Genomic DNA, 18,256 nt, shown 5'->3' on the forward strand with positions numbered 1-18,256 from the left:
AAGGATGGAGTTGGAACTATCCATACTTACTATTCAATGTGCTTGTGTTAATACTTTCAAAACCCTTGTTCAGGTTCAAGCTGTGTATACATCACACAATACGTTTCTCTTTCTCAAGCTCTAAATTGGAACTCCTAGTGCCACCGTGGGTAGACTGTTCCCACAGTCCATCCAGCTAGCTCCAAGTGTGGTCTAGGCTTTTCCCCAATACTGACACATGGAAGTTTAGAGCCAAACAGGGAAATTTCTATATTAAAAGAAGAGTGGGTGGTAGTTGCAAATGACTTGTAGTAGTTTCTGTTATTTTGTGACTTTTAGATTATGTGAAGAGGAGTGTTCTCTTCTGGGTATGAGTTTGCGGAAAAGGAAACGATCCTTGCCCCTGCCCCCTTTAACCCATAGGTCAGAAAGCATGTTATCTTGAAACTTAAAAAAGCCTACTGTAGACAGTATACATTTTGAAGCCTAAGATGTAGACACTACATGTGTTGTGTGAAAACAATAGCCACAAGATAGTTTAAAATATATCATCATAAAAAGCATTGGGCTTTTTTTTTGTTGTTGTAAAAGAAATGAAAGTAACAGTATAAGGAGTATACAAATTCTTGCAGCTAAATTGGTAAGTTTAAAATTTTAGTATGTGCTGGTTGATATTCTTGGATGGGTCCTTGCTGACTAATGGTGCCTGTTTAGTTTTGAAATTAGCAACTTAATCCTTTCCCTATTTAATAGTAAAATAAACATTTAATAACTGCCACTTAAAATTAAAGATACCAGAATATGAAGTGAATTCTTATTATTATCAGTTAACTTTATTAAAAAATTATTAATATTTGCATATGATAAAAACAAATGTTGCAAAGGAGTTTGAAGGGAAAACTCCCAATCACTCCCCATTCCCACTTACAAAGTCTACCCCAATACCTGTTAACATGTTCTTGTGTACCCTTCCAGATATATTCCATATATAAGCATGTGTATCTGTATATATTTGTGGTGAACTCCTGATGCTACTGATTTATGTAATAAAATTTGGCTAGAGTTTTTACAGGGTTTATGTATTCAGACTTACGCCAAACATTTTGATGTCTGGAGAGTTGTCTAAGGTCATTGTGATGCATCTGTTAATCTTCAAGGATAACCTGTAGGTCATTGGTCCTTGGGGTCTATTCCCAGAGGCCTTCATTATCTTCCAGTGGGGAAAGGGACAGGTGATGGGTTCTGTTTCACTCCTCCTCTGAGATCAAGGACATCTCAGAATCTGTCACTCTATGGTTTGTTCACTTTAGCACAACAAAAATGAGAGTTTCTGAAAAAGGTCTAGATCATAAGAAGTAAGTAGTACATGCTTCTCTATTGAGAAAAGATTGCTTTCTTTGTTGTTTTTCCAAGAGTTATTTTTATTTGGCATTGAAACATACACAAAAAGAAAGGCTTTAGTACATTTTATGTTAATCAAACTATTAAATGCTGTTCCAGATAGCCTTAGTACAGTGATAATTGATATTCATGGTCATAACTCTGAGCCACTGAAAGATTGTGAATCATCAAATATCAAATTCTTTTCAGTTCGGTTGAGGGTATTGTTTCTATTCTAATTTGACTGCTAATTCTCTGTAAACTTGAATATTAGATAAGTCAGAATACTGCATTCCTCTAGCATGCCAGAAAACAGACTGTCTTGTATATTAATAGAAGGAATGTTTTCAGTAAATTTGCCCTCCCTAATTTGTGAAAACATGTGTTTAGCTGAGAAAACAATTTCCTTCTGAGCTGATGAAAACAATAGTATTTATCTTTACACATTTTTTGAAAGTCTTTCTACTGTAATTATGTTTCTTCCCTTATATGCCCAGTCCTAAATTTTGAAAAATTTAATGTGAGAGTTAAACTATGTTCTCTTTAATCTGTCCATTTTCCCTGTGTTTTCTGTGTAACTTTTTGTACAGCATTGACATTTATAAATGTTGTATGTTTTTTGGTAAGTGTATTGTTGTATACCACAATATTACATAAACTTCATCTTAATTGCTTCTTTATGACTTTTGGTTTAAAATGACAAGTTTAGTTACTTGCAGGGTTGAGAATATCTAGTAATTAGGTACTGTTGTGCTTTCAAATATACTTCTACCTAAGAAATTAGACCAATTAACTATCTGGTATTTGATATAAAATTTATGTATTTAAAATATTTAGCATCCTAGATTGTAGTTTATCACTATTACTCTATAACAGAAATTTTGGGAAATAGAAAGTAGTGTAGCTTGCTTCCTATACTATTGGGTTTGCCAAAAAGTTCATTTGGGTTTGTCCATAAGCTGTAACAAAAAAATCTGAATGAACTTCTGGCCACCAAATAGATGATGGGAATTGAGGTACATACATGTTTTAAAAATAGCATACTTTTAAAGCAAGACTTTTAAAATAAGTCTCTCAATAGTTGAAAGACTTCCCTGGTGGTCCAGTGGTGAAGACTTCACATTTCCAATTCAGGGGGCTTGTGTTGGATCCCTAGTCAGGGAGCTAAGATCTCACAGACTGCAAAGCCAAGGGGGAAAAAAAAAAGCAAATGATTTATCTCCCGTTATATGTAATGTATTGAAGAGCCCTACTTTTTCCCATTTCCTTTTGCTTCTACTTCAGTATGAACTCTTGAGAAGAAATTATCACTTGGATCCCATGGGCATAAGTGTGTGGGTTGAAGAGAGAAGTTGGAAATGAGGTGCTGAGATGTTCACTGAAGCAGCTAAAGTAGCGACTTCCACGTTGTTCATGCTTCTTATATCATGGCTAGTCTCATTCTGTCATGTTCATTGTGATTGTGGGGCTGATGTAGTGGGTTTCTGAGCTGCAGCCTCAAAGATGCTCCTTGGGTACCTGCTGACCCATATAAAAATTATGGCTCTCTTCAGAGGAGCAAGGGAAATTTTATTCACTTTTGTGAAGTACTGCCTAATGTGAGTCAGGTACTAAACTAGGATCTTTCATACATTATAATCACTTAATCCTCACAGCAAACTCTCTGAAGTAGAGAAGGGAGGCATGGAGAGCTCCTGATACAATGTGGAGTCAGGATTCATACCCATGTCTGGAAACCTGTGGTCTCATGCTGATTCTCAGATGCAGAGAGAGCCACGATCCATGAACACATTTTAGGTTAGAAGTAACGTCAACATCTAAGAAAGTGGCAGATTCTTGGGCAAGGTTTGTGGGTAAATTCTCTTTCTCTGCATCACCTTTTCAATTCAGAACAACTCGAAATGGATGACTCTAGAAAGCTTCCTTTGTGGCTCAGCTAGTAAAGAGTCCGCCTGCAATACAGGAGACCTAGGTTAGATCCCTGGGTTGGGAAGATCCCCTGGAGAAGGGAAAGGCTAACCACTCCAGTATTCTGGCCTAGAGAATTCCATGAACAGTCCATTAGGTCGCAAAGAGTTGGATACAACTGAGCAACTTTCAGTTCAGTTCAGTTCAGTCAGGAAGAGATTGCAGACGCTCCTGTCTTTGGTCATTTTGTTAGGCCTGCACTGTGCTTTGAAAGGCAGAGAGGCTTGGCAGATGTTCTACTTGTTGTCAATATATGAAGGTCACACCTGTTCTTTTATGCCTGACCCACTTCTCCCCTTCTCATGCAGCAGTTGAGTTTGTAAAGGATTGTATTCTCTTTTAGACTTATTATGGGGCATAGTAAAAGTGAAAGTGAAAGTCGCTCAGTTGTGTCAGACTCTTTGTGACCCCATGGACTGTACAGTCCATGGAATCTCCAGGCCAGAATACTGGAGTGGGCAGCCGTTCCCTTCTACAGGGGATCTTCCCAACCCAGGGATCAAACCCAGATCTCCCTCATTGCAGGCAGATTCTTTACCAGTTGAGCCACAAGGTAAGCCCAACAATACTGGAGTGGGTAGCCTATCTCTTCTCCAGAGGATCTTCCTGACCCAGGAATTAAACCAGAGTCTCCTGCATTGTGTGTGGATTCTTTACCAACTGAGCTATCAGGGAAGCCCATGCTATATGGGGCATGCTGCTGCTGCTGCTGCTAAGTCACTTCGGTCATGTCTGACTCTGTGCGACCCCATAGATGGTAGCCCACCAGGCTCTTCTGTCCCTGGGATTCTCCAGGCAAGAACACTGGAGTGGGTTGCCATGTCCTTCTCCAATGCATGAAAGTGAAGAGTGAAAGTGAAGTCACTCAGTCGTGTCCGAATCTTAGCGACCCCATGGTCTGCAGCCTATCAGGCTCCTCCACCCATGGGATTTTCCAGGCAAGAATACTGGAGTGGGTCGCCATTGCCTTCTCCAGGAGTATGTATTACTCTAGAGGAGTAATGAAATAAGGGATCTTGTGTGGGAGCTCTGAAAATATTTTTTAATAGGGAAAATTATGAAGGGAATGGAGTATGATTGAGAAATAACTCAAAAATTTTAGACACACTATAAGTTAAATAGGCTTCTGTAACTTGGCATGGGAATTAATCAGCATTTATAGGCTCTTTTGCCTGTAGAACAGAGATCCCAGCCTTACTGGGTGCCATAAGTGTGTCCTGGTGATTTCCATTGTGGATGCCCCTCCTAAGGTATGATTCATAAGCGGCACTGAACTTCTTGCATGGATTTGTTTTGTTATGCCAGTAACTTCAGTTAGAGTATTAATTTTCCTGAAATTACCATAGAAACATGGTCACATTTCACCTTAGAAGTGGTTGTTTCTCATAGTGGTGCCTTTCTGATGTGATTTCTTACAGCATCTCTCAAGAGAATTCAGAATAAAATTTAGATAAAGAACCTTGTATTGTTTTGGTGAGAGTCTTTTAGAAGTACCTGTTGATTACTGCTTCCTATTATTATCAGAATTTATAAGAATTTTTTCCCTTTTAAAAAATGTATTAAGGTTTAAAAAGTAGAAGTTAATTGCATAGCCATTGAGAGGTTAAACATACATTGCAATTAAGACTGAAGAATTGTTTTCTCAGCCTTTCCCCCTTTACAGTAGAGAAAACAGGTAATTAAATTTTGTACAGTAAAATGTCAATTGAACATTTATTTCCAAATAACACCTTAGGCACCACAGGCTATTATGAGAAGACATTGGGGACAGCTGATTTTACCTTTGGTACCACAGAACAAACACTCCATTAATGCTTCTAGGTAATGTTGGAGCAATTGGTTGGGCAGTAGGCTGGGGAGTAATTCAAAGAAAGAATTACAGCAGGCTTCCCTGCTCTCCCAGTGACTGTTCAGTTTTAATAATGGTGAATGTTAAACATAATTCCATTTTCAGGATCAATATCTGAATTGAGACAAGTATAAAATTGTTCATTAAAAAAATTATCAGCTTAAAATGACTAAGAGGCAGGAGTAAAATTCCTTTTTGAGTTTTCCATTGGGATCTCACGACTAGTAAATGAACCATTGGTTACTAGATAGAATAATTTGATTGCACTTCCAATCTAGGGTAATAATAAATCAGTAAACCTGTTACAATGGAACCTGTCAGTTCTACATAATCTCATATTTTGATGTTTTCTAATAATGTAAAAAAAGATATATTTGTAGCTTTTTCAAATCTTATTTATCTTTGCAGGGCTTCCCAGGTGGCGCTAATGATATAGAACCTGCCTGCCAGTACAGGAGACATAAGAGATTAGGGTTTGATACCTGGGTTGTGAAGATCCCCTGGAGGAGGGTATCACAATCCACTCCAGTATTCTTGCCTGGAGAATCCCATGCACAGAGGAGCCTAGCAGGCTACAGTCCATAGGGTTGCAAAGAGTCGGACATGAGTGAAGCAACTTAGTATGTAGGCATGCACATTTATGTTTGCATCCCAGTTCATCTCGGTATCCTACTTACTGTGGGCTTCCCTGGTGGCTCAGAGGTTAAAGCATCTGCCTGCAATGTGGGAGACCTGGATTCGACCCCTGGGTCGGGAAGATCCCCTGGAGAAGGAAATGGCGTTCTACTCCAGTGTTCTTGCCTGGAGAATCCCATGGATGTACTAGAAGGTTATGATAGACAGAATTTATTGTAATTAATAAATTATAATATACAATAAAAACAATTAGAACTGAATGGTCAAGTTCTATAATGACAACATTCTGTCTTAAGTCTTGGCCAATGTATTGTGTATTTCAGCTAACATTTGATGGCAACAAAATAATAATGTGACAAAATATTGGAATAGTCCCTTGGATTTAAATTAGAATTTGATTTGTAGTTTAATCTGTAGCATTTTATGTGGATGTGTAAGAGAGATATAATCTAGCTTATTTTCCACAGTACCATTATAACAAACCTCACTAATAATTAATCTAGCATTATTTTGAGATAAGTAAGATTGTATGTGATGAGTAGAAAGTAATCATTATTTATATTATCATTATCACTCCAGAAAGAAGAAAGGCAAGTTAATTTTGAAAATAATACAGTCCATCCAAAATGAAACAACATACCAACTAAACTATTTTAATAAGTGCACTTAGTTCCCAAAGATTTCTTAATTTGTATTTGTGAATTTGTGAAAGTGTCTTCCTTTTACTGGAGAAGGCAATGGCAACCCACTCCAGTGTTCTTGCCTGGAGAATTCCAGGGATGGGGAACCTGGTGGGCTGCCGTCTGTGGGGTTACACAGAGTCAGACACGACTGAAGTGACTTAGCAGCAGCAGCAGCAGCAGCAGCGTGCCTTTTACTGGCAAGGATATTGTGTTTTTCCTTAACCATACAACTTTGTATTCAAAATACCTTTGAAAGATGAAACCTTTGTATTCAAAATACCTTTGAAAGATGAAACCTTTGCTTTCTTAATTCTTTCACACTGACTTGTTCAAAAGTCTTAAAATGTGCTAAATTTGTGCTAGACTAAGCATGAAAAGTACTACACTAAGCATGAAAAGTGAAAGTGTTAGTTGCTCAGTTGTGTCCTTCTCTTTATAACTCCGTGGACTGTAGCCTGCTAGGCTCCTCTGTCCATGGAATTCTCCAGGCAAGAATACTGGAGTGGGTTGCCATTCCCTTTTCCAGGGGATCTTCCCGATCCAGGGATTGAAGCTGGGTCTCCTGCATTATAACAGATTCTTTACCATCTGAGCCACCAGAGAAGCCCAGACTAAGCACAGGTGGTATATTTAATTAGGCACACTTGTATTACTGTATGGTACTATGTAATGGATAGAAACGATGGTGGGATTATATCTCAGAGCACCTTCTGTGTGAGATGTTGAGGAAGATAAAGGCACAAGGAGGGCGAAAAGAGACCGAGAACAAATCCCCTTTATTGTTACCTGGGACCAAGATTTCAAGGCAGAACTCTAGAAAAACTGGACTTGATCATGTCAAAGGTACTTTCTTTAAGGCTCAAGTGACTTCAAACCAAAGCAGGCCAAATAGCCTGTGTCCTTAAAATCCACATCTCCCATCTCAGATCTGACATATGAGAATGAGGGTGGGCTGTCCAGAAGAGCACCCCACTGGGCGAGAGAATAAGTAGTCGGCAGGAGGAGAATGTTTCCCCTCCATGCCTCTCTAGGCTTAGGCTGGGTTGGGGTCTGAGCTCAGGAAAAGGGCAACTATGTGAGAAGAGAGTGTAAACTGCCTTGCTCTGCTCCCTTCAGGTCAGCCTGTTGTTGGGTGAGGAGAGAGAGAGGAGACCACGCTGTGTGTACTCTGACCTTTATCTTTGAAAACTTCACCTCCATAAAACAGAGTCTATCAGTGCCCTTGAACTTGCAGTCTTGTAGTCATTTACTAGTTTTTGGAGGAAATAGTAGGAGCAGAAGTGGCGAGGTGGGGTGGGGTGGGGAATGAAGGTTGGCAGTCTGCTTCTCCTGGAGACTGACATACAAGATTCAAAGACACCTTCAGCATTTGGTGAACTCCCTTTTGAAATACTTTGGAATTATTGATTCCATGCTATAATTAAATAGTGTATATTTAAATATGTTATTAATAATTAAGTGCTTTATTTTTATGTTTAATAGATAAAACACCCAGTACATCTTGGAGAGATTTTCCTCTTGAGAAATTTTCTTATAATGACAGCAAATGCTCATTTAAGTTATGAGTTTGGCATTGTTTAATCAATGTATATTCACTCATTCAATCCTCACAATAACCTTATGAACTTAGTGTTTTTACTTGTTATTTCCCTTTTCACAGTTGGAGAGATACTAAATGACTTGCCCAGGGTCACTTAGCTAGTAAATGGCAGAGCGAAGAAATGGACTCAAATGGTTTAGCTCCATAGGTTGCTTTTAATCTTTATACTATACATCCTGCTAAATAATATTGATTTAAACCTTAGCTAGTATTCATGAAATAGCAGACATTATATAGCTACCTTAAAAACTAAGTTTAGCTGACAAGTCAAAAAGAAGCAATTCTGAAAACAACTTTGGGAAACTCTATTAAGGATTCTTTGCTTATGATTTTTTTTAGCTTCTTAACCTTTCATGTAAAATGCCTATGACTTTACAGTAATATTGTACTCTACTCCACTTTCCCTTGAGAGAATGGAATTTCTCTTAGTATATTTTTACTCTTTTCCAGAATAAACATCTTTACCATGAAGCAATAATTTATGATCCAACTTTATGATCCAGCCTATAAATTATACAGGCTAAGGATGGACTGATATTTAATTAATGCAAACTGATATGATTTATTTTATAGTTTGATAGTTTTGTCTTCCAGCATCAATACATCAAAAAGTTGTACCTGAGCTTTTAATCCAGGGAAGTTGCAATTTTGATAAGTGGTAGTGGATATGATGCTGTATGATTCAGATTTCTCCCCAGTTACATTTGAGGTAGGTGAGTTCATCACACATATGAGGAATATTTGAGGAATTTCATTAAACTGAAAGTCTGTTTAATCATTTAATTCTTTTATGGGGGGTGGAAATTTCAAAGTCAGTATGTGAAAAATCTAAATATGTGAGTATGCTGTGAAATGACTGTGTTCATGGCTACTTTATTGTGTTGATGGTAATGAGTCCATTCTGCTATGCAGAGATACAGTACTGTGGCCAAAAGGTACCCAGAGGTTTATCCCCATCACTTGGAGACTGGCCAGGGTTAAAGGCACAGTCAGCTCTCTTGATGAAACACTCCTCATATGTCAGCTTTAATTATCTATCTGTGGTTATGTTAAATTATTGAAAGGGCATAGGACTTTGGCTTTTTCTTTCTCTTCTTTCTCTCTCTCCCTGTCTTTTCTCTGTTGCAGCATTTGCACAATAAGACATTTGGTCACATTCTCTTAAAGTGTTTTTTTTTTTTAAAAAAACAAAACAAAAAAAACAATGAGGCTTTCCCCAAACATCTGAAACTTACAAGAGTTATTTTTCCTAATACCCTCTTATGTTGTTAGTGTGGAATCAACCTCGTTTTGTGAAAAATGCAGTGGTGTGTGTGTACACACTTATGCTAGACACATTGGAAGTCAGAAACTTCAACGGCAGGTGACCTTTTGATCCCCAGGTTTCTGTCCTATGGCTGCTGCTGCTGCTGCTAAGTCGCTTCAGTTGTGTCCGACTCTGTGCGACCCCATAGACAGCAGCCCACCAGGCTCCCCCATCCCTGGGATTCTCCAGGCAAGAACACTGGAGTGGGTTGCCATTTCCTTCTCCCTGGTGGCTCAGAGGTTAAAGCGTCTGCCTGCAATGCAGGAGACCTGGGTTCGATCCCTGGGTTGGGAAGATCTCCTGGAGAAAGAAATGGCAACCCACTCCAGTATTCTTGCCTGGAGAACCCCATGGAAGGAGGCGCCTGGTGGGCTACACAGTCCATGGGGTCGCAAAGAGTCGGACACGACTGAGCGACTTCACTTCGCTTTCTCCAATGCATGAAAGTGAAGAGTGAAAGTGAAGTCATTCGGTCGTGTCCGACTCTTAGTGACCCCATGGACTGCAGCCTACCAGGCTCCTGCATCCATGGGATTTTCCAGGCAAGAGTACTGGAGTGGGGTGCCATTGCCTTCTCCGGTCCTATGGCTGAGGTGATGGCATTTACCCAATGACACATGTATTATGAAAGTGATTGCATGGGCTATGAGAAGTCAAAAGTATTAGCAGTTAAGTTACACCAGATTTCTATGGTTTGGGGAGAAGAGAAAGAGGATCAATGTGTGTTAAAGAGAAAGAAATCAGAGAGGACCATGTTTATAAATGGTCACAGTAATGTTTCAATAAATAGTTCTTTACCTGGATCCTTCTGCCAGAAGTTGTACATCTGGAAATACAAAGTTTGGGGATTTTGTTGGCATTTTGGTTCTGGAGAGTCTTTTAACTAACACCTCACTCCATAACACAGCTAATGGTGAATACTCAGCATAGGGCCCTTGAACCTAGAGATTCCTGGGAAGGATCTAGAAAGAACTGGTCTCGGTTGTTGGGAATGCTTGGCATTAAATGCTTGGCTGTTTTTCTGTTTTCCTAGCCCTAGCCCTAGGAAGAATTCATCAGAGTTCCTCCATCATCATGACAGGGTCACCAATACAGAGAAATGGCTTCTGGGAAATAAGACATCGTAGAAATTGGTGTAACAGAATGAAAGTAGTTGTGAGTGCTGGTATAGCTGTCACGGCTTGAAACAAAAGACTCTGATTCCACAGATGCAGGGGGACTGTGAACTGTTGTGTTCAGACAGTCCTAATGGTCTTGTGGAGAGGCAGCCTTCACTGCTGCTCTTGCCCACCCCACTTTCCCAGGCTGAACAAGGGGAGGACTTCTAGGGAGGAGGTGACCTTGGAAGGGAGCCTGTTCCTTCCACTTTCCTGATTTCGGGTGGAAAAGCTCATGACCCTTTTTGAAGCTGAGAGAGACAGGACTCAAGAGGATCATTAATAAAGATTGGGCAGGTAGTGGTGGTAGCATCCAACAGTTCTCCTCTCCACCAAGTCTCCCGGTAAGCTGGGACTGATGCTCATCTCTTCTCTGGAATGTGCTGAATTGCCAGACCAGGAGAGCTCTTATGCTGTCTGAGTTCCTGAGTGTGGACAAAGGTGACGCTGTCAAAGATGGCCAGGATGTTGCTAGTGCCCCACCCAAAGAAGGCATTTGAACAGAGGAACTCTAGTAACAAAAAGACTGGGGCAGGGACTGGGTAAGTGGTGGGAGAAAGAGGTCAGAGGTCCAAGCCACATCTCTAAAACCAGTATGATGAATGTATGGAAGAAGAGCACTGTAGAGAACCAATATCTCCACACAGAGTCAGCATTTGGATGCCTGCCTTACAGAGAGAATCAATAGTTCAGTGTTAACCCGAGGAGCAGAGAAACCCAACCCAGTGGGGCCTGCAGCATCCCTATGATGCCATCTTTAGAGAGACCATGGCCTGTCCTATCCATCCTCCAGCCCAACCCTAGAAGGGAAGTATAGGGAGGAAGAGAAAGAGAGAAGTGGGTAGACTAGACCTATCCCCTGCTGCAGCAACTACCACCACTGTTTTCGCTTGCTTTGGGGGTGTGGAATGGAAAGAAGACCTTGAATTGAACTTGAGATTGAAGTTTTAAATGAATAGGAGTGAGTTTTTAAGTACTTGAAAAGTGAAAGTCGCTCAGTGATGTCCGACTCTTTGCAACCCCATGGACTATTCAGTCAATGGAATTCTCCAGGCCAGAATACTGGAGTAGGTAGCCTTTTCCTTCCCCAGGGGATCTTCCCAACCCAGAGACTGAACCCAGGTCTCCCTCACTGCATGCAGATTTTTTACCAGTTGAGCCACAAGGGAAGCCCAAGAATACTGGAGTGGGTAGCCTATCCCTTCTCCAGGGGATCTTCCTGACCCAGGAATCCAACCGAGGTCTCCTGCATTGCAGGTGGATTCTTTACCAACTGAGCTATATTGTGGAATCTGAGTGAGGTCAGTTAGTAGTAGTAACTGGAGTACCCAGGGGCAAGGGGATATGAGATAGCATAGTTGAGAGGGAGCTGTTGTGGGAAAAATAAAGCTCACTGGACTTCTTTGGCCATACAGTGCTTAAGATTCTGTGCTTCCAATGCAGGGGGCATGGATTCGATCCCTGGTCTGGGAACTAAGATCCTATGTGTTATGTGGTGCAACAAAAACCAAACCAAACCAAACCAAACAAACTCACTTGTTTGTACTCCAGCAACTTAAGACTGCTTAATTATCCAATTACATTATTGTAGAATTGGAGAGCTTGAGATCATTCTCTAATTCTACCCCTTCATTTTATTAAGTGTGGCTGTCCATGATCTCTCTCATTCTTCTAGGGAGCCACTAGAGGTATTGTTTATGGCACCATGGATAGGTAATGGAGGGTTATGGAGGGTTCTTTTACAATTTCATGGTGTAGAATCGTAACAAGCCCCAAAACTGTCAAGATCTTACATTATTTTTTTAATTTTTGTAGCAGTTGGAAAAACATGGCTGTGGTTATCATTTCAACCTTACAGATAAGGAAGCCAAAGCTCTGAGAGGTAGAGAAACATGTTCCAGGTCTCCCAGATATTAAGTATGTCTGTGTTTGGTAGGGTAGAGGTGGGGAGGGCAGAATTTTTCCTCCCTATTTTCTTTATTCCTCTAACTTGCAACCACCAGTAACCCAGGTTTCCAAAAAAACGATGATTCAAGAATACGTTAATCTGGTTGCATGGGGCCAGAGTTAGAGCAAAGTTAAGGTGGTTCAACCTTGCACTGTTCTGTGATTAAAGCAACCATCATCAACTGAGCTAGGGACACATATTTAAGTTGAAAGTCAGAAGGATCTAACACACAATGACAGATTTGAGGGGAGTGCTTTAGCATACTTTCAAAAGCTACATTTTAGAAACCCTAAATATTAGTTTTCTATTGTTGCTTTAGCAAATTATCAGTGTCTTTTTTTTTCTGATATAATTGACATTTGTTATAATTTGACATTGTGATTATAAATTGACATATACATTTATACCAAACAGTAGCAAAGGATACTTTCTAAGTGCACATGGAATATTCCCCATCATAGACTTTTTGTTTGTTTCATAGTGTAGGCCATAAGACAACCATTTATATTTATGTTTATATAAACATTAATACACTTCAAAGAACTGAAATCAGAGAGTATGTGTTCTGTTCATAACGGAATTAAACTAGAAATCAATAACAAAGATAACTAAGTCTTCAAACTAGTGATTAAACAATATACTCCTAAACAGTCCATGGGTCAGAGAAGAAGTATCAAGGGAAGCTGAAAAATATTTTTAACTAAACAGAAATAAAAATATAGTGTATCAAAATTTGTAGAATACAGTAAATCAGTGCTTTGAAGATGTTTTTAAATAGCATTAATTCTTTATATAACAAAAAAGTCCCAATCTCAAATCAACAATCTAAACATCTACATTAATAAACTAGACACAAAAAGCAAATTAAACCTAAAATACCAGAAAAGAAACAATAAAGTTAGCAACAGAAATCAGTAAAATTTAAAACAACAGTAAAATATTAGAGATCAAAGAAACTAAAATCTTGTTTTAAAATATACAAGTGATTAACTTCTAGCAGCACAATCAAAGAAAAAAGAAAGAAGGCACAAATTACCAGTAACAGAAATGATACAGAAGATATGTCTATAGATCATGATGTCTTTTAAAGGGGAACACGTGTACACCCATGGTGGATTCATGTTGATGTATGGCAAAACCAATACAATATTGGAAAGTAATTAGCCTCCAATTAAAATAAATAAATGTATATTTAAAGAATTAAATGTTGAACCTCAAAAAATTATTAATTAATAAAAGGTAATAATTGAGGACTACAAACAACTCTACACACATAATTCAACAACTTAAATGAAATGGACCATTCCTCAAAAACCATAAAGGAGTAAATCTCTCTGAGGATGAAGTAGACAAGGGTCCTTAACTCTTAAAGAATCTGAATTTTTAATTAAAATATATCAAAAAGAAATCTAGAGGCCTAGATTACTTCACTAGTGAATCCTGCTAAAACATCTAAAATTCTAAGCAGTATCATTTATGGAAAACAGAAGAATCAGAAACACCTTGCAAACAGTCTTTCCTAGGCCAGCATTAATTTGACACCAAAATCAGACAAAATTGTTCAAGAAAAGAACTATGTAGACCAATGTCCCTCATGATCATAGATTCAAAAGTCCTCAAAAAAATATTACTAAATTGAATTCAGGAATACATGTTAAAACGAGGATAATCTATTTTTTAAAGTAGGATTTATTCCAGGAATGCAAGACTGGTTCAATATTTAAAAATCACTTAAGGTAATCCACAAAAATCACATTCTAAAGGAGAAAATTCACATGATCCTATTAATAGACATAACAAACATTTGACCTAATTCAATGTTCATCCAGTATAAAGGCTCTCACCAACTAGGAATAATAGAAAGGAACTTTTGTACCCTGATAAAAGGCATCTACAAAACCTTACAGTCAAGATCACACCTAAGGGTGAGAGACTGCTTTCTCCCAAGATCAGGAATAAAGTAAGGGTATTCACTCTCACTACCCCTACTTAACATCATACTGAAGGCCTTTCTATTGTAATGACACAATAAAAATAAATAAAAGGCACACATATCAGAAGGGAAAAATTAAATCTCCCCTATTCAAAGATGACATGATTGTTTTCCATATTAAAAAATCAAGCTCTCCAAAACTGAGATTTAGAAAGGTCATTGGACACAGTAAATACAGACGCAAAATTTCTATATACTAACAATATACAATTGGAATGCATGTAAGAATTAAAGATTTTAAAATTTAAAAAATAAAAAACTAAAATTAAAAAAAAATAAAATATTACAAGGGGGAAGTTACAAAATTTAAAATAAATGACCCAAATTTGAATATACTTTTGCCATTCGGTGCTGCATGTAAGCACTCTACCTACCTCTAGATTATGCTTTTTTCTAGAAGAGGCTTAATTTTATATCTACAATACTTTTTGGAGCTAACTTTTTATAAAAACTTAAAGATCAAGATTCCTTTTTCTTCTTGCATGTGAATATCCAACTGTTTTAATACCATTTGTTTAACACTGAATTGCTCTTGCATCTCTGTTGAAAATCAAAGGCCTGTACTTGCATGGGCATATTTTTGAATTCTTTACTCTGTTCCAATGACATATGGGTTTCTCTCTTGGCTAATAATGCAATGATTACTGCAGTTTCTCAGAAATTTGTAAAATAGGGTAGTGTGATTCCTCCAACTTTTCTTTTTCAAAATGTTTAGCTAGTCTACTTCCTTCGTCTTTGTATATAAATTTTAAAATAAGTTTGTCTACGTCTACCAAGAATTCTGTTGGGATTTTGATTGAAATTTTGTTCATTAACTTTAGATCTACTCAGGCAGAATGGAGATCTTCACCATGTTGAGCTACCCAATCCAAGAACATGCTATAACTCCATTTATTTAAGTTATTGGCATTCTTTCATTAGCACCTCATGTTTTTCAGCATATAGAACCTAAACATGTTTTGCTTGTTTTATAACTATGCATTTCAATTTTCAGAGATATCAGTGTCTTTAAACAGTATATATTTGTTATCTTATAGTTCTAGAAGTCTGCAGCCTGAAATGTGTCTCAGTTCAGTTCAGTTCAGTCGTTCAGTCGTGTCCGATTCTTTGCGACCCCATGAATCGCAGCACCCCAGGCCTCCCTGTCTATCACCAACTCCTGGAGTTCACTCAGACTCACGTCCATCGAGTCAGTGATGCCATCCAGCCATCTCATCCTCTGTCGTCCCCTTCTCCTCCTGCCCCCAATCCCTCCCAGCATCAGAGTCTTTCCCAATGAGTCAACTCTTCACATGAGATGGCCAAAGTACTGGAGTTTCAGCTTTAGCATCATTCCTTCCAAAGAAATCCACGGGTTTCTCTCCTTTAGAATGGACTGGTTGGATCTCCTTGCAGTCCAAGGGACTCTCAAGAGTCTTCTCCAACACCACAGTTCAAAAGCATCAATTCTTCGGCGCTCAGCCTTCTTCACAGTCCAATTCTCACATCCATACACGACCACTGGAAAAACCATAGCTTTGGCTAGACGGACTTTAGTTGGCAAAGTAATGTCTCTGCTTTTTAATATGCTATCTAGGTTGGTCATAAGTTTTCATCCAAGGAGTAAGTGTCTTTTAATTTCATGGCTGCAATCACCATCTGCAGTGATTTTGGAGCCCCCCAAAATAAAGTCTGCCACTGTTTCCACTGTGTCCCCATCTATTTCCCATGAAGTGATGGGACCAGATGCCATGATCTTCGTTTTCTGAATGTTGAGCTTTAAGCCAACTTTTCCACTCTTCTCTTTTACTTTCATCAAGAGGCTTTTTAGTTCCTCTTCACTTTCTGCCATAAGGGTGGTGTCATCTGCATATCTGAGGTTATTGATATTTCTCCCAGCAATCTTGATTCCAGCTTGTGTTTCTTCCAGTCCAGCATTTCTCATGATGTACTCTGCATATAAGTTAAATAAGCAGAGTGACAATATACAGCCTTGATGTACTCCTTTTCCTATTTGGAACCAGTCTGTTGTTCCATGTCCAGTTCTAACTGTTGCTTCCTGACCTGCATACAGATTTCTCAAGAGGCAGGTCAGGTGGTCTGGTATTCCCATGTCTTTCAGAATTTTCCACAGTTGATTGTGATCCACACAGTCAAAGGCTTTGGCATAGTCAATAAAGCAGAAATAGATGTTTTTCTGGAACTCTCTTGCTTTTTCCATGATCCAGTGGATGTTGGCAATTTGATTTCTGGTTCCTCTGCCTTTTCTAAAACCAGCTTGAACATCAGGAAGTTCACGGTTCACGTATTGCTGAAGCCTGGCTTGGAGAATTTTGAGCATTGCTTTACTAGCGTGTGAGATGAGTGCAATTGTGCGGGAGCTTGAGCATTCTTTGGCATTGCCTTTCTTTGGGATTGGAATGAAAACTGACCTTTTCCAGTCCTGTGGCCACTGCTGAGTTTTGCAAATTTGCTAGCATATTGAAGCACAGCACTTTCACAGCATCATCTTTCAGGATTTGAAATAGCTAACTGGAATTCCATCACCTCCACTAGCTTTGTTCGTAGTGATGCTTGATGTCTGGCTCTAGATGAGTGATCACACCATCGTGATTATCCAGGTCATGAGGATCCTTTGTGTACAGTTCTTCCGTGTATTCCTGCCACCTCTTAATATCTTCTGCTTCTGTCAGGTCCACACCATTTCTGTCCTTTATCGAGCCCATCTTTGCATGAAATGTTCCCTTGGTATCTCTAATTTTCTTGAAGAGATCTCTAGTCTTTCCTATTCTGTTGTTTTCCTCTATTTCTTTGCATTGATCACTGAAGAAGGCTTTCTTATCTCTTCTTGGTATTCTTTGAAACTCTGCATTCAGATGCTTATATCTTTCCTTTTCTCCTTTGCTTTTCGCTTCTCTTCTTTTCACAGCTATTTGTAAGGCTTCCCCAGACAGCCATTTTGCTTTTTTGCATTTCTTTTCCATGGGGATGATCTTGATCCCTTCCTCCTGTACAATGTCACGAACCTCACTCCATAGTTCATCAGGCACTCTATCTATCAGATCTAGGCCCTTAAATCTATTTCTCACTTCCGCTGTATATTCATAAGGGATTTGACTGAGGTCATACCTGAATGATCTAGCGGTTTTCCCTGTTTTCTTCAATTTCAGTCTGAATTTGGTAATAAGGAGTTCATGATCTGAACCACAGTCAGCTCCTGGTCTTGTTTTTGTTGACTGTATAGAGCTTCTCCATCTTTTGCTGCAGAGAATATAATCAATCTGATTTCGATGTTAACCATCTGGTGATGTCCACGTGTAGAGTCTTCTCTTGTGTTGTTGGAAGAGGGTGTTTGCTATGACCAGTGCATTTTCTTGGCAAAACTCTATTAGTCTTTGCCCTGCTTCATTCCGTATTCCAAGGCCAAATGTCAAGGGCGGCAGCAGGAAGGAGCAACCCCACACCCAAGGCAAGGGGCGGCAGCCGGGAGGGGCAACCCCACGTCCAAGAAATGTGTCTCCCTGTGTTTAAATTAAGGTATTGGCAGGGCTGTGTTCCTTTTGGGGCGTCCCTGGTGGCTCAGTGGTAAAGAATCTGCCTGCAGTGCAGGAGACCTGGGTTCTATCCCTGGTTCGGAGAGACCCCCTGGAGAAGGGAAGAAATCCACTCCAGTATTCTTGCCTGGAGAATTCCATGGACAGAGGAGTCTGGTGGGCTAGGGGAAAATCCATTTTCTTGCCCCTTTCAGCTTCTAGAGTCTGCTACATTCTTTGGATCC

The 18,256-nt window shown here is 39.3% G+C and overlaps 1 protein-coding gene across 3 annotated transcripts in view; it reads left to right on the forward strand.

Moving 5' to 3' along the window:
* Window positions 1–18,256, forward strand: part of PLCL1 (phospholipase C like 1 (inactive)) — a 373,074-nt gene that overhangs the window by 1,725 nt on the left and 353,093 nt on the right. The window lies entirely within an intron of this gene.

Source organism: Ovis aries, chromosome 2, assembly GCF_016772045.2.
Source record: "Ovis aries strain OAR_USU_Benz2616 breed Rambouillet chromosome 2, ARS-UI_Ramb_v3.0, whole genome shotgun sequence".
NCBI classification, from domain to species: Eukaryota; Metazoa; Chordata; class Mammalia; order Artiodactyla; family Bovidae; genus Ovis; species Ovis aries.